Genomic DNA, 22,712 nt, shown 5'->3' with positions numbered 1-22,712 from the left:
CTCTCAACAGAAGAGACAGCAATAAGCATTACACAGCTGATGATATTTTTAACAAATCTTGATAGTGCAAGCCTTAAGCCAATGCTTTCTACTGGGTCTGAGGGGAATTGCATGCAGGAAGGTGAAAATCTCCTCAGTGCCTTGGAGCTGTGGGCTCGTGGTTTGTCCTTGGGCTGTGTGCAAGTGCTGCAGAAGCAAAAAAAGCAGAGGAAATTCTCTGTCCTGTGTTCTGGTCAGTGCAGCACAGCTCACTGCTGCTGTGGGCATGCCCACTGTATGCAGCTCCTGCCCAATTCTGGAAATAGCCATCTTCCTTCAGCAACACACAATGGTGCACAGAAAGTTGGGCCCATTTGGTGGCAGCTTGTTGTGCCCTGTGAGGCAGGGGGACATTGGAACCAAAGGTGTTTGCAAAATGCTTTCAGTGATAGTGAGCAGACAGGTAGCAAGCAAAGCTACAGATTGTGTTTGTGCCTTTTCCCCTTCCGGAAACAGAATATTCTGTTTGAAGATCCCTAGTGGCTGGTTGTGCTTCATAAAGAGAAGAAAAATAATCAGTGTGTGGTTGTTCGGTCAGAACCCATATGGAAAATGCAAATCAGGTCATCAAGAGCTGTGAAGGAGCAGCAGCTACCTCTGGTGTGCCAGATGCTGGAGGCATTTCCAGGCCCTGGCACTGAGCAGCGTGCTGCTAAATTAGCAATATCCATTAACAGCAATAGGCAAACTGGATTCCACAGCAACTGCATGACATCTGATATGCTGGAATGGTGTAATTCTGATGAGACTGTGCATGGCTGGGAGACCTGGAGCTGCTGTTCTGATGTGGGGATGTGCTGGGAACAGATGCCATGGCAATAAGATGCTGTGTCAAGATGGAAAGGAGGCGACTGCTTGCCAGGATTTTTCTCCTCAGGATGGGGAATAAAAAAGAAGGAATGACAAAGGTCTCTGAGTGTTTTAAGATCCAGCAGAGGAGTCAATGGGGTGAACATCATTCGTGAATCAGCCAGTCCCCAGTGCCAAACCTTGGTCTTTGTGATACCAGATCTTAAAGTGGATAGGAATGACTAGAAAAAGATCATGGAATGGCTACAGCTGTTTTCACACAAATATCCAGGCTGGAGTTTGACAGAGAGCATACGTGGATGCAGGATATTCTGGACAGTATCTCCACAGGCATTTCCTTGCCGTAAACATTTATCTAGGTATCTATTTCTGGTCATTGTCAGAAAAGCAGAGATGGGCATTTGATCCCAGTTGATATGGTTGTTATATTCTCAGGGACTTGGCATGCAGATAGTAGCTATTTTTAACAGAAAGGATCTCCCATGGATGCTCTGTCCTGCCACGCTTCCTAGCTGCTGTTTCCTGCTGTTTGCACCACGCACACTGCTTGAAGACGTGCCTGCCCTCACCTGAACCCCAGTCCATACAAGTGCACCCCACACCAGGCATGTGACATCCAATTCCGTGCACCCCAGATCTGGTTCAGAAGTTGTACCATTGCCATCAGCAGTGAAAATTGCTTTCTTACCTTTTTCTTTTCAAGACCACAGCAGAATTTCCATCTGTTAGTTCCCCAGCTTAGTACATATAAGTGTACATGTAGGAACTCATCTCTTAGATGCGTGCAGACAGCTCATAGGTTTTGCCACAGCCAGCTGCTCACTAGTAACCGCACACAAAACGTGCCCCAGCATTTTACTGGGAGGTTGACAACTGGATGCAGTTTACTTGTTTCGTATTCTTCCATTCTTTTATCAGCTGGGGGAAGGAGGCTTTATCGATATAGGATTTTTCACCATTTGCTGCAGTGGACCGAAGCCCCATCCCACGCTTGTGTTCAGAGGGTGTACGTTGGGGTTGCGTGGTGCTTGCAGAGCTTTCCCATGTTTCTGAGGCTGTGTTGCCCCCTGCTGACGGTGACAACCCAGCCGAGCACCCTGCGGGCTCGGTTCACAGGAGAGAGTTTTCAAGGGCAGGAAAATGAAATGACAGTTATTTGAGAACAGATGCAATTCTGTGTGAAGAGAGCAAGCCAGAAGGATATGTGAAGCTGCAGACAATTAGGTGCTGAGCACATGAATAGCTCCAGACTCATCTTCAGAACTGGAGGAAAACTATTACATGGTAAAAACATGCTCTCTCCATCCCTCCCTCGAAAGCCCTGTCCCAGACTTGGATATTTCTCAGTGACCAGGAGGTGACATCTATTAAAACCTTACCAAAGAGCTTTGTGTCAGATGTGGAAACACCAGCTTGCTCTCTGGCATGGCAGGTCCCTGTCTTACATGCAGGATCTCACAAAAATTGGCTTTGAATGGCTTAACCTGGATTTCAGCAAAATCCTGTCCATAAGGCTTACCTCCTGTGTGTTGTCAGCTTTGAGACCTGCAGCTGAAAAAGCACGGTCTAAGCTTCAGGCAGGATTCACTTTATTTACAAGAACTGAATGCAGAGTGCAAAGAGATTGAACAGCATTGGCAGACAATGCAGCAGCTGGTAACAGTGTGGCAGGCACAGATGCCCTTGATCTGACTCACATCCTGGATTATAATCCTTTTTCACTTCTCCAGACTCAGGACAGGCTGACCTGGATGTATATGACCAGAGAATCTCAGCCATGCTAAAAGAAAGCAAATCTTGCAGAAACAACTGTTGGCTCGGAGAGCATTATTTACCCTTTCAATTTCATGAAGATGTACATAGAGTACAGACACAGGCAGTTGATTTTTGCTCTCAGTAGGCTATGAAATACTTTCTAATAAGCACCATCTTTAAAAAACAAACAGCAAATTCAGCTGCACAGCCATTTGACACAAGAATTGCCTATTTTTAGGCATACTAAAAAAATTCCATCCAAAAAAACAAAATTATCTTTTCATATATGGTTTCACCTTCTGGTATATAATTTCATACCTGATTTTAAAATGCAGAAATGAGGCTTTACCACCTTCCCCTGAAGTTGTCCTTTTTTTCTGTTGTACAAACCTTATAGGGGTAGATGATGCCCTGGGATTGTGATAATCCCCGAGAAACCCTGAAGAAAGACTGAGGGAGCTGGGATTATTCAGCCTGAAGAAGAGAAAGTTCCAGGGAAGTTATAATGGCCTTTCAGTACTTTAAAGGGGCTTATAAGAAAGATGGATGGTGACTTCTACAAGGGCATGTAGTGACAGGACAAGAGATAATAGTTTTAAATTAAAAGAGAAAAGATTTAGATTAAACATTAGGTGGAAATTCTTCACACAGTGGGCAGTGAAGCACTGGCAGCTGCCCAGAGAAGCTGTGGGTGCCCCATCTCTGGAGCTGAAGGCCAGGCTGGATGGACCCCTGGGCAGCCTGAGCTGGTGGGTAGCAGCCTGTCCATGGCAGATGGGTGGAACTGGGTAGGCTTCAAGGTTCCTTCCAACCCAACCCATTCTGTGATTCTATGAGCCTGTGAAACCTTCAGCTTTGCAAGGGCAGGTGAGGTGGTAGTTCAGCTACCCCAGCTGTCTTCTCTTCAGATTGAAGTTCCTTTTGACATGGAACCATGGGGAAGTTTTGAACTTTTTGAAGTTTTCTTTGCAGCCAAACTTAGGCTCAGCTGTGCCTGATGAAACCTTGCAGCAGGGGAAAGCAAGGAAGGAAAGTACCTCAATGCTCCCTGAATCCTAAGTGGTCCCAGTTGCTGCACTTTAGCATATAAGAAAGCAAACAGCAGAACACAGGAGCATTCCTGGAGCTGGAGGTGTTTGACAGTAAAAAGAGGACAGATCATAAGAACAGGAACAGGTTTTAATAAAACCACAGTGTAAATAATGGTTCTTACTGTATGATACATAGCATGAAATCTTCAGTACTCTGCAATGTGAAGAACTCTGCTACAATTAAGCTCTTTTTTCCTAACTCCCTCCCTCTGTGACTGTCATGCAGAGCCAGCATGTCATTGCTGCTTGCCAGCCTGCTTAAGCACTTTCTGGAGCATTCTGCTGCACTGAAGATGTCAGAGTCACTGTTACAATTTCCCCTTCCCCTTCATTTGTGGTGTCGTTTCCTGTAACAGCATCTTTGCCAGTCAAGAATGCTGCAGCCTGTCTCAGACCCGCCAGCCTCATTATCCTGTGTCTGCTCCTCCAGGATCTTGAAGTGTTGGTTCCCTTTGCATTCCTGGCTGTGGCTGTGTGGCTGTTGTTTTCTTCCTCTGTAGCTATGCTTCTCCCTCACGCATTTATTTCATACTGAGCTTTTCCCTAACAATTATTCACTGTGGAGTATCACAAGTGGTGGCAGCTCTACCATAAACCAGCTGTTATTTTCTTCAGTGCTATTATCCAAAGACTCTCAGAGGAAATCTAGCTGACACCATGACAAAGCTGAGATGGCCCTGTTTTCTGTGCATTACTGGTTTTGTTAAGCAGCACAGATGGGCACTGATATGGTTCTGAACCTAAGGTTGCTCCAGCAATCATGGATGGGGCCAGTCAGTCCTTGGATATGCTCTGCATTCCCAGGTTTTTCCCTTCAGAGCATCCTGAGCTGTGAGGCATCAGAGGAGACAGTTCTAAAAGAAACTCTGTTAGAAATGACTTGTTCTTCTCTGTGACTCCTGCACGTCTGATTTGCCACAAGTGCAAACAGTGACAGACAGAAGGAACTGCCTCTAGCTGCCTACTGCTCACTCACAAAGTCTTGGTGGAAACCAGACCAGTAGGAAACAGAAGAGTTTGTCCTTGAATACCAGATTACAAGGAACCCACTGTAAGCATTGCACTGATAGTGACCTAAATGCTGGGAATGACCACAGGTCTGACAAGGCTCCCAACCCCTCTGCACAAATACATCTCTCTCTCACTGCACTGTGCACTCAGAGCATCCCCAAAACCATCTCTTATCAGTGTAAACAACATCAAATACAAACCTCTGATTCTAGATGTGCTTGGGCTTTTCACCCTAAAGCTGCAAAATTCAGTGCCTCAGAAACACAAATCATAGAATCATAGAATTGTTTGAGTTAAAAGGGACCCTTAAAGGGCATCTAGCCCAAATTCCTGCAATGAACAGGGTCACCTATAGCTTTATCAGGTTGCTCAGAGCCCTGTCCAGCCTGAGCTTAAATGTCTTTGGAGATAGGGCATCAATCACCTCTCTGGACAACCTGTGCCACTGCTTCCCCACTCTTATTGTAAAAAACTCTTCCTTATATCCAGTCTAAATCTCCTTTCTTTTAGTTTCAAACCATTTCCCCTCATCCTATTATGACAGACTCTGATAAAGAGTCTGTCCCCTTCTTTCTTACAGCTCCCCTTCGTATATTGAAAGACCATTCTAAGGTCTTCCCACAGCCTTCTCTTCTCCAGGCTGAACAGCCCCAGCTCTCTCAGCCTGTCCTCACAGGGAGCTGTTCCATCCCTTGGATCATTTTATGGCTCTCACCTGGATGCACTCCAACAGCTTCATATCTCTCCTGTACTGAGGACTCCATATCTGGACACAGTATTCCAGGCGAGGTCTCACCAGTGCAGAGCAAAGGGGTGGGATCACTTCTCTCATCCTGCTGGCCATGCTACTTTGGATGCAGCTCAGGATACTGTTGGCTTTCTGGGCTGTGAGGGCACATTGCTGCTAATGCCCATCTTCCCATCAACCAGTACCCCTGGTCCTTTTCAGCAGGGCTGTGCTCATGGGCCTTGGACAAATTGTGAAGTGTCTTCAAACATATTTTGTCCAGCGTGATGTGCTCCCCTTTCCACCAAGAACATGTTTCTGAAAATCAGGAGGGTTAGAGTTGCAATGGGTAGCAAAGCAATTTTTCCCATCATAATTAACAAGAAGATCACTGTCAGAAATGATTTTGGCTGCTCTGAGAGTCTGCATGCCCAGCTGTTATCCTCCTGTCTGTCTTTCACACTGACTGATCCTGGTTCAGCTGTGAAAGGTGGTGCTCAATGTGACTGTTCAGAAAGAGGCACTGAAACACTCACTAGGAAAAATTGGTGCTGGATGTTTGTTCTCACAGATAAAGCAGCCAATGTGTTTTTGATCAGTGAACTGCTCTGGAAACCCATATCACCTCCAGGGGATGATGTGGAGGATCCTGCTAGTGCCTCTTCCCTCAACATCATTGTACACTATCCCCATATATTTATGCTTTATTTCTGCATTTCCTGACACATCCTCCTCTGTTCAGATAGGAAAAACTGCTTCACTACCCACTGAACTCAGTCACTTCACCTGCAAGGCTGAATGCTTGATTTAAAATTTCTGACAGTGCTGAGCCTCTTCTTTTTAATAGTCAGATTTTCCCCCTCCTCTCCCTCCTTGTTAGATAAATCAAGAGCCAGTCAAGGGAAGAACGGAGAGCACAGCAGTGAGAGTGGTGAGTGAGACAAGTGCTTGAGCCATCAGTGGTGGATCTCCAAAGTGAAGGATAGGGACATGATGGACATAGAAGTGCTTCTGGGGGAGAGCTGTGTTCATACATATTCCTAGCTTAACTTTAACATGTTATTAAAACCAGGTCCTTGCTCTTACACATGGTATTTGAGAAGGGCTGCACGTGTGTTTTCTGCTGGTCATACAGGACTACTCTTCTACACCTTTCCTTTCTTTTTATCCTTTGTAACTCCAGAGTCGATGGTGGTTTTAAGCTCAGGCTGTCGTTTCACAACCACTGTCAGATGGGAAAGGAGCTCTCCTTGCTCATCCCTCCCCATCTGCTCCCTCCTGCCCTTTCCTCATGCACCCCTCCAGCTGAGCACTTGGAAAGGCAGGAAAGCTTTCTGTCCATGGAGTAGGAATGATTTTCTGTGGGATCAGCTGCCATCTGGCCCCAGAGCTGCTCAATATACCTGAGCTAATCTAACAGCTCTGTCAGAAGTAGAAACACATCTCTACACTCAGTGGGGCTCAAAGGCATCACAACAAAGCAGATCTCCACATGCAGCCGCAGAGGAGCCCATGGTGTAGCAGTGGATGTAGCCTGAAGGAGGTAGAGCCCAAGGAAAGCCTCTGCAAGAGCAACTTCAGGCCAGAGCTGCAGCCCATGGAGAGGAGCTCGTGGTGGGGCAGAAGGGCTGGGGGAGCTGCAGCCTGTGGGAAGCCCATGTGGGATCAGTTTGGGAAGAATGGTACCCATGGGAGGGAGCATGTATGGAGTAGGGCAGAGAGACTATGAAGGAGCAGCAGAGACAAAGTACTATGGATTGACCACAACCCCCATTCTCCAATCTTTGGAGGAGGTAGAAGAGAGAGAATGGGAGGAAGGGTGTTGTGCTTTGCTTACAGTTCTCAGTGTTCTACTCTATTATCAATATAACCTCCCCAAGTTGAATCAATCCGTAATTGTAATTGAATGAAAGAATTATAGGACCATTAATGTTAGAAAAGATCACTAGGATCATCTACTCCAACTCATCTCCACCATGCCCATTAACTCAGTGCCACAATTTCTTCACATTTCTTGAGCACCTGCAGGGACAGTGACTCCACCACCTCCTGGGCAGCCTGTTCCAATCACCACTCATTCTGTAGAAAGAATTGGTGAGTGATCTCCCTGTCATTACCTCAACACTTATCCTCATCACATTTCCTCCCGTCCTACTGAGGAGGAGCAGTGAGAAAGCAGTGGTGGGGTTGAGCTCCCTGGAGTTGCAAAGCCAGCACCCTGCTTTCATTCCCAGCCATGCCACAGCCTGGCTTCTGATGCAACTCTTTGTAGGCAGCTGATCCTTTGCTCTTGGTGCTATGTTCGGCTGTGTTGATCATGCCCTTGCCTTAGTTACTACTATTTGAATGGGACTTGTCCTGATCTAATGACTCTCTGTGGTCTGTGGCAATAAAAGCACTGGGTGCAGCCTGCACAGATCACTGCGGGTATACACAGAGCAAATTAAGAAATTAATGAAAATTCATGAAATGCGTAGAGTCACATTTGCTCTACTGTAATGCTTCTTCAATACAAATGGGAAGAAAAAAAAAAAGAAATAAAGCAAAAAACAAAGAACTGTGCATTTGTTACTCAAATTGTGGAAATGATTAGGAACTGCTCACGTGAAAAATCCCTTTGGCCCATGGACATGTATTGAATTCTCATTATCCAGACTGCAAGTCAATGTGCAGGGTGAGCTGCCACTTGTATCTGACTGTGATTGCTCTCATCTGTGGCTGAGATTCCTTAGCTCTCATGGGACAGATTTCTTCCTTGGTGTCACTCACAGGAACTCACATCAAACCGCTTTATCATCTGTCTGCAGTGTTTTGCTGCTGTTATCAAGCAGCAACACAGCTCAAAGAGGCAACGATTTTGATCCCAGAAGACTTTGAATTTGCAGCTTAAAATCATCAGAACCATTTTATAAAGAGTGTTTGCACTCATCCTCACCACTTGGTTGTACTCCACTCAAAAACATGTGGGTTATGGCTGTTACTGTGCCTCATGCAATACAGTTTTGTGGGGTTTTCAATCACTTGTGATTTCAGTGTGTGAGATATTCCTCCTAATATTGAATCAAGGAGAAATTGACTTGATAGATAAAGCTGATATTTTTCTGGCCAGACCGCTACCTTTACGTGATAGATTTGCAGCATTTTATTTGACATTACATTAAGCAGGGAACATTTATGGATGAAGAAATCAGCTAATTTAGCTGCGTTTTATATAGAGTCCCACTACATCTGTTCAGCACAGGTTTGTGACAAGCCAGGTTCTTCTGCTGTTGAGAAGAGCAGCAGTCACAGCCCCAGCAGATCCTCTGTGCTTATTTTGACACAGTATTTGTCCCACTTTAATTGCACTTATAACACTGTAAGTGATGTGCTCAGCCCTCGTGTTGATGCAATATAAAAGAGCTGCTGTTATTTTACTGTTCAAAGCCAGAAGATGCCTAAGTCAACTTCAGGTGGATTCATTCCAGCACAAGGAATTCAGCACTCAAGTTTTCACTGGTGAAGTTTAAGGTGAAGTTTAAATAAAAATAGATGGGCCTTTCTCTTGCTTATTTCTGCAGAGAAATAAGCCTTGTGTAGCCTTCTGGCACTACCAGTTCTGTATTTAATGTGAAGTGAACGCAGCCAGCAGCCGCTCTGATCCTGAGACTAAATGACACAGACTGTGATATCCACGCTGCACATTGCCTGATCCCAATCTCCCATTTGGTGCCCCTGTGGCCCTAAGACGGTATGAAGATGTTTCCTTTCTCTCTTTCTCTTTTTTTTTAATTTATCCTGTCTAAACCAATAGCTTTGCTGCAGCCCCCAGGCATGGTGTTTTACTGCAAGGAGCAGGGCATACATTGCACATCTTAAACACGAGGGATGAAGCTGTGCCAGCCTGGCTCCACCAGCACTGTACTCAGCCTTGATCACACCGCACTCAGTCACCGCCTGCTCTGGGCTCCTCGCTGTATTGTGATTCCAGATTTATGTATGAGGCTCTCCTGCCACCTCTCTGCAGCTGCAGCAGCATATTCCCAAACCCCAGCAGCAGTTGTTTCAGCTTGAAACTGCGCTGGAAGCTCTCTGCCCACGTTTGTTGAAGTCACTGCTTCTCATCACTTTCTTTTGCAATATTTCGTTGTTTGCTGGAGTCATGAAATATTTCACTGTTCATTTGCATGGGCTGCTGATCACTCTTCTGCATGTTCATGAAAAATGCACTTGTGTGAATTATCTACCACAGATAATTTCACCTCTACATGGAATCTAGAACTGAAGTGGCGCCCCTGTTCTGCAGCTAAGTAGCTTTTAATTTGGTGAGATAATAACATGAATTATCTTTGAGAGTTCAATCAGAAGTCAAGGCGTGATAATTATTTGCTAAAACAAATACTGAATGGAGAAACTCAATGCCAGTGTGGATTTATTTTTTCCATAGAATAGGTCTTGGAAATTTGATTAATACAGTGTGTGAATTTGGGCTTTCTCAGTTATTGTGCTGTCTTAATATGGCCAGTGGGCCCTTCCAAGCTCTAGTGCAAGAGCGTTAGCGAAACCTACATTCCCTGCAAGCCCCATCACCAAGGGACTCCTGGTGATGACTTTGGACATGACAAGAATCATCAATGCTCTCTGCAAATCAGTAACTGTGGTACTGGGGACTCAGAGGGGCTGATGTCCCTGAGTCCCAGCACAGCAGAGGGCAAGTGTAAAGGGAGCAACAAGGCATCTGCTCAGCTGAAGAAAATGAGGGAAACAGCAGCAGTGAGACCTCTCTGTACTCAAACCATCACAAACAAACATGCTAATGTTGGTCTTGTCAGGGCCCTTGGTAATGGCTGGAGGGATGCTCCCAGCACATCACCAGGTCTCTGTTGTCTTTTTAACTCATACTTGTCATTCAGTCTGGTGTGATGGTGGTGTGGAATAGGGGACACATCTTTTTCAGCAGGGAAGAGAAGCCTTAAAGGAAGGTCCTTTAAGGACAAGAGACTGATGGTGCCACAGGGATGGTGCTTGGCACTTCAGACTGCAGACAGATGCAAGCACAGTGTGTCTGAGCACAGGCAGAAATATGGAAGTTACTGCATTCCTGGAAATAAGTATATATCACAGAATCATAGAATATTCTGAGTTGGAAAGGACCCACAAGGATGACTGAGTCCAATTCCTGGCTGCAAACAGCACCCCCCCATATCCAATTTCTATGTCTGAGAGCACTGTCCCAGCACTCCCTGAGCTCTGGCACTCATGGCCGTGCCCACAGCCCTGTGCAGGCTGTTCCATGCCCACCGCCCTGTGGTGCAGACCCTTTCCCTCACCCCCAGCTGCCCTCCCCTGCCGCAGCTCCATGCCGTTCCCTCGGGCCCTGTCGCTGTCACACAGAGCAGAGCTCAGCGCTGCCCTCCGCTCCCTGTGAGGAGCTGCAGCCGCCATCAGGCCTCCCCTCAGCTCCTCTGCTCTGGGCTGAGCACACCAGGGGCCTCAGCTGCTCCTCACACACCTTGCCTTCCAGAGCCTTCTCCACCTTTGTAGCCCTCCTTTTAACACTCTCTAATAGCTTTATGTCCTTCATATATTGTTTATTTACTATAGCCCTTTGGGCCTGACCCGTCAGCCAATTATTGGCCCATCGCACGATGTTTTTACCTAGCTGTACACTGTCCATTTTGTCCAGGAGGATCCTGTGAGAAATAATATTGATATCCTTACTGAAATCCAGAAAGATAGCATCAGCTGGCTTCCCTTGTCAACTAATTGGGTGACCTTGTCGTGAAAGGAAATTAAGTTAGTTAACTGGAACCTTCCCCTGCTGAACCTGCGCTGGCCGTGCCCAATGACCACGTTGTCCTTATGGTGTTTTTCAGTAACTCCCAGCACAATTTTCTCCATAATTTTACCAGGCACTGAAGTGAAACTGACAGGCACGTAATTACCAGGGTCTACTTTCCTGCCCTTCCTGAAAATTTGACAGTGTTTGCCAGCTTCCAGCCAACTGGGACCCCTCCAGATTCCCAAGACTGTTCAGAAATAACATGACCGCTCTGCCATGTGAGACTGCAACATCACAGGGGCAGCGGGTACAGAAGTTTTACTGCGATGCTCTGCGAGTCGCAGACGCCAGAAGGCTGGGTTTGGTTTGGGGTGCAGACGACGGGCATTAGTGCCCAGGCCTCCCAGCCTCTCAGATACGTGCCACCCCGCAGGTGAGAACGCTGTATTTTCTCTAGGTGTCCTCAGCGGCTCCCGGTCAGGAGAGGAGCCGTGTGGCACTACGGCCTTTGCCCCTTCTTCTCGGTGGGGCGCGGAGCCCCGCGGGGAGGCCTCGGGCGGTGTTGCGGGACGCGGGCGGCAGGGGGCGCTGCGCTTCGGCTCGGAGCGGCTCAGCTCAGCGGCTGCGCCCCCGCCTCTATATAACCGGCGGCCGCCGCGCCGCACCGCTCCATCCTGCCGGCGGGAGGAGGCGGTAGCGGCGGCAGGCAGGTGAGCTGTGCGCGGGGTGTCCGCTCTATTCCTCGCGTGAGGCCGGTGGAGGCGGGTGCTGTGGCGGCGCGCGGCCGGAGAGCCCATAAAAAGCGCTGGGAGATGCGGACCGGGTGCTGGAGGTGCTGCGGTGGGTGGGGGCGGGCGTGCGGGTGGTGGAACAGCAGAGTGAGTGCTGCTTGCTGAGACCGGTAACGTGCGCTGTCACGTCTTTTCGGCCAAAAGTTTGGAGGGTGCTCGCAAAGGAAGGGCTCGGAGCGCCGCTGGCCGCGCTGAAGCGCCGTGTCGCTGCGTGCTGCCCGCATGGTGCCGGGGTCCCGCGTACCGCGGTCCCGGGAGCGCAGCCAAGGGTCGCGTTCGGGAGGCGCGCTGCTGTGTGCTGCTGGAGCTGTGGGTGCTGCCACCCTTCCGGGGCGTTGAACATCATCTCCTTCATCTTAACTATGATGCGGGGTAACTAGCAGCCTCTGTCAGTTGCAAGCTTGTGTTTCCCTTCGGTGAGAAGGGGGAGGTAAATCTTTAAAGCTTAACGCAGTGGGACCGGGTCTCCCTACTCGCACGAACGCTTCCACTTGAAAAGCTCACCTGGGCTGGTAGCTGCCACCTGCTCGGGCTGCTCTCAGCTGCTCTTATTACCTTTCACTGCTCTTTGCTGCTTCTCTTCCCCCGCCTCTCCTCCCGGTCCCTGTGGGGCCCCCGAAGGCAGTGCTGCTCTCAGTGCCGTGCCTCGGGGCAGCCCGCAGCACCACCGGGAGGGACCTGCTGTCCTCCCGAGCTCCGGGTGTGGAGACAGCAATCCAGCAGGAGCCCTGGCATTATCATTGCATTAAACTCCGAAGATCCAGCAAGTGAAGCATTAGAAATATTTACCGATATTAAAGTATTGGCAGCAAAATAATTAAATGCCAAGTGTTGGTGTCCAGGATATAACTTTGCATGGCTATGCTGAGAAGGCATTTGGTAGCAACTGAACTGGAGGTGACATGATGTATAAGTGCCTTGTTCTGATTTGCATGATTTCATACCGGAATTGTTTTGTGCTCTTTATGCTCTGTGTAGAGGCTGTGGGTTATATTGTTCCTCACCCTCAGTTTGAAGTAGGGGTGTGGGCTTTTCCCTATCTCCTGCTACACAAACTCTCAGCCAGTCTGCTGTTTTCCAATGCAATTAAATATACCCGACTGCTTGTTTCTTTCCATCTCTGCAATCTGTCGTGGGGAGCAGCACAGCCTGTGCTGTGGGAGAGCGGTAGCAGTGAGCTGTGTGTACAAAGATGAGGATTAACTTCTCACTCTTTTGCTTTATTTATCAGCAGAATAGAGTCATGTCCTGACATACAAAAGGGGGATTTTGTAGGCGATCCTTAGAGCAATGCACTGTGAGATTGGAAATCACTACCTGAGACTGAGAGTGCTGTGTAAAGCTCTGCAAAGGTGTATATGTGGGGCTAATTTTGAAGTAGTTCCTGATATGAGACTAGGTCTTGCTTCATTTCTTTCTTTAGAGATGGGAGTACTTATATGGCTACTGATGTAGCAAATAGCAGGTAAAAGTTTGCTCCAATAGAAAAAAAACCACTATTTACATTTTCAGCAAAGCTTCTCCTGTGGTAAACGTAAAGTAAAGGTAAGGTGCTGTCTGTTGTGATAGTGACTGTTAAGAAGGTGGCTTAAAACTTCTGTCCTACATCTCCACAGTGTGTATTTCTATGCAGACTATACTAAGATATAGTAAGCAATGCTGTATGTTTAGCAAGGTACTGGAGAGAAGAGCTAGCAGCACATCTGTTGCAGACTTGCAGTTCTCCACATCTGTGAAGCACAGCAGCACATCTGAGGCAGGGTAGGGGATTCAGCACCTAGTAAGAACAGAACTGTACACTGAATTGCAGGCTCCAAACAGTGTGCTCTGTGGAGAGTCATACAGTGGTAGAAGTGAAGCACAACATAGTAGAGACTTGTATGTTATGGTTGGTTTAATAGTTGAACACTCTGGAGGAGAAAAAAATCAAGGCATAACGATGAATATCTCAGTAATACAGTGAAAGGCCAGCAGCAAGCAGTGCAAGAGGATGCCTCCCCCTGTGCCACCAGCTGGATGCTGAGGTTTGCTAAAAAGACTACTGAAGCACATTGTGCAAATGCTTTCCCAACAGAAGGATTGTTTTAGCTTGTTATTTATAGTTATTCTGTTCTTGCTAAAGTGCAATGTTAACTGACTGCAGAATGCTCAGTATTGTTGAAGTCATAAGTAGCTGAAAGCAGCAAGCAATGGAGCTTGTTGTGTGATGGCTTAGTACTGAGTTTGGTATTGAAAATAGAGACCTGTCAGACTGGTGTATCTTCCAGAAAGTAATTCTGGTGAATTTTCATGTAACTTATTCCAGTGCAATCCTGCTGTTGCTCAGTAAGCCTTTGAAGCATTGCACTCCAAAAGCCTACTTACTTGTTCTGTCCGTTGCCACTCCATGGGTATTGTCAGCTTTTCTGGGTTTCCCAGTGAGGAGCAATTAAAGATCTGTTCTGTCTTAGTTCACTGTGATACAGAACCAGGTTACCCTTTTACAGCCAGAAGGTAGACCTGAAAAATATTTGACTCCTGGAAAAGAGACCTTGAGTGCAAAGGTGTGTATGTGAAAGGCTTTAAGCAGTCACATTAGTATTTTCTTTAATGAACTGTTTGTTCAGTTAGGTGGCTATAAAGCTGGTCGTTAAGCACACAGATTCACAGCTTCTCTGTGAGTCTTCACGTGGCAGGGCAGAAACTGTTTTTGGTGAAGGAAAAAAACTATGGCTGCTCTTATGGGCTGATGTCTAAAGGTGCTTTGCAGTACAGAAAGTGGCCTCTGTAGTGCTCTGGCTGGGGGATAGGCAGATCCAAGGTCGTGTATAACTTCATTGAGTTTAAGACTGCCTTAGCTTCCTCTCCAGATATCAGGAGCAGTCTGCTGGCTGTTCAGGGGCTGTGGATGGAGAAACACGTTTTATTCCAGTGGAGATACCCTCATCAAAACTCTGCAAATGAGTTAATCCTCCGAAGCATCTGGTGCAGCAGCAGTTCCCAGGCTTTGCTATTTGTGGCATCACTTACTGATCAGTATTTTTATGCAGTCCTTAAAACCAGCAAAAGCATCTGCTGACAATTCCTTGAACTCCCCTCTCAGTGTGCAATTGTGACCCCTCAATTCATAAGAAAATTACTCAGGTTGCTGCTACTTATGTGAGCCTTTGGGCAGTTCTGTCCAGAGATAAACTTGTTTGGAACAACTCTTGCATGGGATGCAGAGCTAGAAGAAAGGCATTACTTGTGTTATTTCTTTGCACAGCTGTAAGTTTCACTTCATGGATGCAATCACCAAACACTTACAGGAGAATAACTTCCCCTTGAAATCATAGTTAAAAAGTAAACAAAAGCATCCAAAACACATGCTGGGCTAATTAGCTTCTCTATTAAGTTTCACTTTTTGAATTTTAACTGTTTGATGGTTCACTTTAAATGAATTGGCTTCTGTGTTTACTATCCCTACGGGCTGCTCTAAGTTATGGCAAAGCACTAAGGCTGCCAAAGAGCACTCTGGCAGGAAAGGATAGCTTGAACAGAGATGCTTCAGCAGTGCTCCCTCTGGCATGTATTGTCTCTTCCAAGTTTTGCATGGGGAACCTGGAACGCATCCCTTTGAGCCACCTGAGATTTGTCACTCCAAGGCAATCCTCGTAATAATTCCCAAGCTTATATTACTGGAAAAATTCAGAGGGACTGAGTAACTCCTAAGCAGTGTAATTCTATGCTGCAGGGTACGTTCTTGGTATTGGACAAGAATTAGATTGATGGGGAAATTAGACTTTGTATTAAATGTTTCAAAGTCTGATGTAATTTGTCCATGCCAGAATGTTAGATGGAGTCATGATATGCTGTGCATGGGGAAAGCTGGTAGGATGCTGGGCTCACAGAAGACATTCATGTGTAAATTGCACTTCAGTGTGCTCAGCAGAGCTGTGCTCTCATTGCAAGTGTTCTTGTGTACCAGCCCACTGGGATCTGAGGTTCTCCTCTTGCCATTATGAAGAAAGGTTGCTTAGCTGTTGGTGTGATAGGATAGAGGAGGGCTTTAACAAATGGGGACAGTGCTAAAACAATCTCTGGGAATCTGTCTGAGCCCTGGTGAGTTCAAACTGCTGCCTGCACAGACAGAGAATATAGCTGAATCCAGGAGCCAGTGAGTCGGGCAGGGTTGCTGTATCATGATCACAGTCTGAATGTGCGGTTTGGGTTTTAAGGCTATGAAGAAAGATACAAGTATGCGTGTGGGCACTGAAATAGCACTCCTCTGAGGAGGGAACAAGTTGAAAGGCTAGGAGAATGTACAGGAGATGAAATATCCATGAGAAAAGAGTGCTTCTCTATCCTTTTTATCAGATCTTAGATACGCAGAACGTATATTTGGTTATTTAAAGAGGTGGAAAACTCTTTAACATCATCTGAAAGCTGCAAGAGAAGTTCATAAACCAAAGTCACAGAATCATTTGAGTTGGAAGGGACTCTTAAAGGCCATGTGGTTCAACTCCCTGCAATGAACTGGGATGTGACAGCTTAATCACATTGCTCAGAGCTGCATCCAGCCTGTCCTTGAGTGTCTCCAGGGATGGAGCATCCACCACCTCTCTGGGCAACCTGTGCCGGTGCCTCATCACCCTGATTGTGAAATAAATAAATAAAAATCCAGTCTAAATCTCCCCTCTTTTAGTTTGAAACTATCTTCCCTTGCCATGTCACCACAGACCCTGCTGAAGGGTCTGTCCCGTTCCTTCTAAAAGCCCCCCTTTAGATACTGAAAGGCTTCTCTTAAGTCTGATTTTTTTTTCTGGGGAGACCTGAAGTGCTAATCTTTCATGGCAGCAACTTCAAATTACCAGCTAGGACTTCTTGAAGCTGCATGAACCCATGCCCTGATAGTGATGCAACATGTATGAAGAGCACTGAGTGGCTTACAGATGGGGCGGAAATGGTGGATCTTGCTAATGAACATGTTTTCTTAAATAGCATGATACAGATGCATGGTTATATAATGTGAATTTGTGTGCATTACTATTGGAATTTATTGTAATAACTTAAGATGACTGCCAGATGTGCTTGTATTTTTGTTGATCAAAACCGAGGCGTTTGAGAGGCTCTCAGTCACCATCCAGTCAGTGCAGTGAAGCCCAGGTCCATTGCCTCTGTCCATGTGAGTCATCCTTTAATGTCAGAGCCGGCCAGACATGGGTGTGAGCTGAAGCTCAGGTCACAAGTTACTGAGCTCTGCCCTCCACTGAGGACCTGGTGGAAGGTGGGCAGATGTTGCTCTGTTTCACCTTTCTGGAGCTCTGCCTTGGGTGAGGAGGGAGATGAGTCACTGGCACCGAGCTGCAGTAGCATTAAGGTTAACCTGATTTGAGCGGAAACAACGCCGTGCCTGTCAAACACAGAGCGTTCATTTTTAGCTGCTCAGCAGTTGGAGTATCAAATCTCTGAAAAGCTGCCTGGCTTGATTGTTCCCATTACATAACAGCAATGTCTTTGGGATTTGAGAAGAGCTGTGAGCGACGTGTCTCTTACATAAATCCCCACAGCTGTGGTCTGTGCTGACCCTGGGCAGCCAGGAATGGCTGACAGTAGCACTGAGCTCCTGGGGAGGCGAGGAGCAGTGACCCTCTGCTCTGAGGGGTTCCCCCAGACGATTGCTGGGGTTGCAGGTTTTGTTTATGCTAATGGAGTGTGAACAGGGGCTAAAGCAGAAATCATGCCCCTAAGGTTCTATCTTCTCATTTATGAGCAGAGTGTATTCTCACTGCTTCCCTTTGTATCTTCTGAAACATCAGCCTTTAATTCCATTTCCAGCTGGAAGCAGATAAGCTTGGGATTTTTAATAGAATCACAGAATATTTTGAATTCAAAGGGACCCATAAGAATCACAAAGTCCAATCTCTAGATCCACACAGCACCACTCCAAATCCAATCCCAATGTTTGAGAGCATTGTCCAGATGCTCCCTGAGCTCTGGCACTCATGGCCGTGCCCACAGCCCTGTGCAGGCTGTTCCATGCCCACTGCCCTGTGGTGCAGACCCTTTCCCTCACCCCCAGCTGCCCTCCCCTGCCGCAGCTCCATGCCGTTCCCTCGGGCCCTGTCGCTGTCACACAGAGCAGAGCTCAGCGCTGCCCTCCGCTCCCTGTGAGGAGCTGCAGCCGCCATCAGGCCTCCCCTCAGCTCCTCTGCTCTGGGCTGAGCACACCAGGGCCTTCAGCTGCTCCTCACACACCTTGCCCTCCAGAGCCTTCTCCATCTTTGCAGCCCTCCTTTGAACGCTGATAGTGTGAAGTCCTTACACTGTGACCTCGAGGCTTGTTTAAAGGGTGTGTGTGCTGGCTTCTCCATGGGAGAGCTGTGTTCTGACAATGTTCGCTGCCTCTGCTGTAATTAGGAGCATGTTAAGAATGATAGAACATAGAACAATGTTGTGGGATTGTTTAGGGGAAGAATCAAGGTAACTGTGCACAAAGAGACCTATCTAATTAAAACTGCAGGGAGATGGGGATGGCAGCTAATGAGGCTGAATGTGCAACTTAACTGAATTTCTTGAAGAGAAGCAACCTGTCTTGCTGGGGTAAGGAGGGTGGGAGGGAAATAGAACATACTTAGAATTCATCACTGAAATATAAATTTCACTGTAACTAGTGCAAGCTTTGCTTTAGGTTCCTTTGGATTAGGGATTTTAACACACTGAAGTGAAATGAATCAAGAATGTTAACTAGGAATTGTATGTGAATCAAATATTTAAAGACTACTGTTTTATTAAATCTTTCTTAACATCCCATCTTCATCTTCTAGTATCTTCTAGGTTTTCATTCAATTTTTTTCCACTTAATCTTTACCTCAAGAAAAAAAACTGTCAAATGACTTCCCTTTTTTTCCTATGTTCTCCTTCCTCTTTCTTTCCTTCTTTTTGGGTCATATTGATCTTTTTTTTTTTTTTAGTTACTCTGCTTGTTCTGCAGCCACATCCCTCTTCTTGTATTTGTCTTTATTCACTCTATAATCTCTCCTGCTTTTTTCTCATAACACAAATACATATCACTTTATTAAAAGAAAAAAAGCATTTCCAGCTTTTCTGTCTTGTGGTCTGATCTGTGTGCTTGGAAGTTCCTCTTCTCATTTCATCTTTGATTCTTTTAGCTTGACTTGGGCACCTTTTACCCCTTGTGTAAGTGTATCGTGGGCTAAGGACTGTCTCCTTCTCAGACTCAGCCTGTCATCTTTGATACCATAATTACCACTCTGGCAATTTTCTATTGACTTCTGAGAGAAGCTCCTTCTGTATGATCTTCCTCACCTTTGTTTCCCCTCTTTCCCTTTCTACTCCTTCTGGGTGGTATCATTGGAAACAAACAAACTCAGCTTAATTTCCATGGGTAGCAAAGCATCACCCTTATTTCATCAAAAAGTAGCATATGTTAAGGTGCCATATAGCCACATAGCATGTGCCAAATAGTGCAGAACCCCTTAAAAACAACGATCTCTGTGAATACATCAAAACCTGACTAGGCTAAATCTGTGTTTCCCCCTTTAGCTTGAATACCTAAATTTGACATGAGTGCTGACTTTCTGTAAAGCTCTTTCAGAGGAAGAGGAACAGAAAATGCAGAGTTTGTTTCAAAGTTCTGTATTCTCTAACCCGTTTTTTGGAGTAGGTGTGTTGCTTGGTTGCTTGATTTCAGTCACTTTTAACATGGACCAACCTATCTGTGAGTTAATGGCAGGAAATTGAGGCAGGAGCACAGTCAAAAGTGCAGGATGTTTAATCTTTAGCAGTGTTTACAAAAGATTTGGTGTTTGCCTTTGTTATCTACACTAATTCTGATGAGCCTTTTGTTCCTTTTTTTTTTAAAGGTTTCCACCCTGGGACTGTCTTCTAAGGCAAACTATCACCAATGGAAGTAAAATTTGTTTTTCCAGCATTCTGGGTAAGATTATCTTCTGTGTTGGTTTTATTTGTCTGATGTGTTCATAAATGTTTGCCACCAAAGAACTCTTTGCAAGTTTTCTTTGATTTTGTTACATTAGTGCTATTCTGTCCAACAAGAAGAAAATATCCCCCAACGATTTTATAAACAACGTGAATAAAGGTGACTTCAAAGAACACCATGAGGCTTTTGCATTGGGGAATTATAAAACATAAACAGACCTCTGGTTTCCTAATTTTTTGAATTGTTTCATAGGTATAGACAGTATTGAAAATATATGGTATACGAGTTTAGTTTCATATCTAAACTAAACGTGGTTATTTTCTTTGTGTGTTCTTTGGGCTATTAGATCTTTTAAAGATTCAACAATATTTGTAGTTAAACACATGTTTGGAACAGTGGGGAAGATGTAGTTCTTCTGTAGACTGGGAGATGGATCCTGTAAAGCATGTTGTAGTGGCATGAAGCTGTGCTCAGACATTGTGAACAATAATGTTGCTTGCTAAGGTTTCTGAAAGGTCAGCAATGATGATATACCTGGAAAAAAAATCGATAGCTATGCTGGCAAATTGTAGGGCAGTGTTTGCTATTAGGCTGGGGACATTGGCTCCATGATTTATAGTGCCCCCCAGTAACATGCTGGAAATGACCCCAAAGCCTTGTGACTCCCTTTCAGCTGACCCTCAGGCAGGCAAGGTGCAGCGCTGGTTTTGGTCCAGCCAGAGATATCTTCACTCTGACAAAATAAAAGCTGAGCTCTGAGATCACTCTGGTGCTTGGATGACAATTATGAAAAAGCTATATCAAATTCAAAGAAAGAGCAAAGTAAGTTATTTCTTAGTGGTTGTCTCCAATGTCTCATTAAAGTGTTACTTTTCATTAAGTATTTGTCATTATTATGTTGTACTTGTTACCAATCAGCTCAAAGAGGAAGAGGACATGTCTCTAATATTCAGAGTAAGGTCTATAAGAAGTAGTTGGACATTTTGATTCCTTATGGCTAGGCAATTGGAAATTAAAGACCATTGGATGTGCACAAAAAAGCAAACATTAGGAGTCTTGAAATGAGTTTGCTTTATGTAGTGATTATTAGAAATACTGCTTGTGACAAATCCACCCTGTAGCTAAAGCAGTTGGCTGCTGAAGAAGAAAACGCTACGAGAAGTACAAGTCAAATAGAGCAAGAAATGTAGGGGACTATCTATAATTTGAGTGCTTCCTGCAAACCTGGAAGGATAGTTTACTGGTCCATTTCTAACTCCTGTGCTCCTCTCTTTTGAAGAGGCCGGACCAAATAATGTGTGTTTGTAGGATGTAGTGTGACTTTCACTTTCCTCATGCAGATCTTTGAGCTCTGAGTGGGAAGATGCAGTTTATACAAAAGCAAAAAAACCTTGCTCAAGTGATCTTTGTGTGAACTTGCAGTGTGTTGCCCTCATAGCTGTGTCTGATGGGAGGTATTCTGACACACCATTAAAATGCTGTTCTGATAGCATTATTAAAAAAAGATTTTTAAGGAGTAGATTGAAGTGTTCTGCTTGGGAAGTTGTGGATCAAATGGTTGATAATATACATCTGCTTCAAAGAAGAATAGATTTTTGCTGCTTTCAGCAGTAACCAGAAATGCAGTGAAGCAATTTGACAATATTTTAAGTTATCCAGTAATTTAACACTGGATTACCATTGAAATCTCATAAAAATACTGAAGCCATCTCACACTGTATCAGATGGATTAAACATGATTCACTTATTGCATTAAATTCCAGAGAGATTAATAATGTCTGGGTCATTGTTCCCTAGACTTAGAAATTGTAAGGCCAGAGGGATCCACATGAATGTCTGTTCTTCCTACCCGCTCTGTGTGGGTTGAAGAAATGCCAGATATACCAGGAATCATCCTTTAATTTTTTTCCTTTGTTCAGCAAATCATCTGGAAAGAGATCAAGTTCTTGATGTAGTAGGTGTCGGTAGTAACAAATCTGCCATGTCACAGGTAAATTCTTGCAGTGAATAATGAGCCTTGCTCTTAGAAGCAGTCTGCAGCTTTTTTCAGCTTTCAAATGTTGTACCTTGTTTGTCCTGCTGGACTGGTAAGATATCTGTTTTCTCAGAAGCTGATTCTCCATTCCATTAGGCCACTTAAAACTCTTTTACTATGAGATGTGTTGGAGAATGGTGAATCTTTTAATTCAGGTTTTCATGTAATATGACTTTAAATTAATGTATAGTGTGAAATTAGGAACAATAATGTTAGCACACTACAGTGCCATTATAAAATGATGATGTAACTGTGTAGAAAGATAAGATTTACATGCCCAAGCCTATTTTCTATACAGCTGTGTTGATTGGTGTTGATTGTGCTACTGTCTTTCAGTGTCTTATTGATTGTGTCCTCTGATAACCTTCCCTGATGCTGCTAACTATGATGTCAGTCTGGTTTGATCATAGCTTCAATATCCCTTAGCCTTTTTAAATACTCCCATTTTTAACCCTTTCCAGTTGTTAACAGCAATCATTGCATCAGGGAAGTTATTGGCACGTCTGCCTGTACAGGTTCTTAATTGTGTGGCTGTTCACATCTCTCAATTACTGATAGCATGGAAGGTATGTCATTGTCACTGAGATGTGAATATAGCATCCTGCATCTCTCTGAATGTGAAGCAGAAGTAGTCGAATACATTTGCTTTTCCTGAATTGTTGGGTAGTTTTTATGTGGAACTGTTCTTCCCTTGGCATGCACTTAAATTCTTGTTATATTTAGGGTGGTGTTCCTGTTGTTACAAACCTTACCAGAGCTCTATTTTTTTTC

The 22,712-nt window shown here is 45.2% G+C and overlaps 1 protein-coding gene across 1 annotated transcript in view; it reads left to right on the top strand.

The window, feature by feature from the left end:
- The first annotated feature begins 11,846 nt into the window (after nt 1–11,846).
- The window catches only part of MTUS2 (microtubule associated scaffold protein 2), a 267,632-nt gene continuing 256,766 nt past the window's right edge, over nt 11,847–22,712 (top strand). The window contains exons 1-2 of the mRNA XM_090133624.1: nt 11,847–11,904; nt 19,830–19,903. The gene's annotated coding sequence lies outside the window, so the exon portion shown is untranslated. The remainder of the gene's footprint in view (nt 11,905–19,829; nt 19,904–22,712) is intronic.

This window comes from Phasianus colchicus, chromosome 1 (assembly GCF_987193195.1).
Source record: "Phasianus colchicus chromosome 1, bPhaCol1.hap1.1, whole genome shotgun sequence".
In the NCBI taxonomy this organism is placed as follows: Eukaryota; Metazoa; Chordata; class Aves; order Galliformes; family Phasianidae; genus Phasianus; species Phasianus colchicus.
The sequence above is the reverse complement of the archived record's forward strand: the minus strand, read 5'-3'. Positions and strand labels throughout refer to the sequence as shown.